The 629-nt window shown below is 66.9% G+C and overlaps 1 protein-coding gene across 1 annotated transcript in view; it reads left to right on the top strand.

The window, feature by feature from the left end:
* Positions 1-21: 21 nt before the first annotated feature.
* The window catches only part of DDX6 (DEAD-box helicase 6), a 31,103-nt gene continuing 30,495 nt past the window's right edge, over positions 22-629 (top strand). The window contains exon 1 of the mRNA XM_006912577.3: positions 22-154. The gene's annotated coding sequence lies outside the window, so the exon portion shown is untranslated. The remainder of the gene's footprint in view (positions 155-629) is intronic.

The raw sequence follows: 629 nt of genomic DNA, 5'->3' as shown, positions 1-629 counted from the left end.
ACCCCTCCTGCCCCCCAGTCCCGGCCGGGCCCCCTTCCGGCCCCCTCCCCCAAGCGCGCGCCGGCGCCTCTGGGCCACTAGTTCCGCGCATTCTTGGACGGACGCGTCCCCCCTTGATCCTGCAGCAGCTTCCCGCGCCCGCGGGAGATGTCAGGTTAGCTCTCCCCTCCCCGAGCCGCTTCCCCGAGAGGCCGTTCTCGGAACGCATCCCGGGTCCACGAATAAGCAGACCCTTTCTGGTCACAACCCTTGAGTTCCACTTTGTGGGGATGCGGGGGGGAGGGCAGGGCGGAATCTTCCAGCCACCATTCTCCAGTCGTTTCTCCGTAGCTGTGGAAAAAGCAGCCTTCTCCTTTTTGAGAGGAACCATATTTCCCCTTTAACTTTCCTTCAACCTGGGCACCCGCCGGCGCCCGTCGGTGTGCGAGTACGGCCCTCCACTTTCCTCTCAGAGAGCTTCCCTAGCCCCGGTTCTCCTGCCGCGAAGCCGGAGAGGCCGTGACGCCGCGGCGGGCGCAGCAACTGGGCTCTCGCCATCTTGTGTGGAGGAGGAGTCGCGGCTGCGGCCGCCGCCATGAGGAGACGCCGGGAGCGAGGCAGGGAGGGAGGGAGGGGGCGGCGAAGGAGGG

This window comes from Pteropus alecto, unplaced genomic scaffold, assembly GCF_000325575.1.
Source record: "Pteropus alecto unplaced genomic scaffold, ASM32557v1 scaffold215, whole genome shotgun sequence".
Taxonomy (NCBI): domain Eukaryota; kingdom Metazoa; phylum Chordata; class Mammalia; order Chiroptera; family Pteropodidae; genus Pteropus; species Pteropus alecto.
Note: the sequence above shows the minus strand (reverse complement) of the source record. Positions and strands in the feature narration are given on the sequence as shown.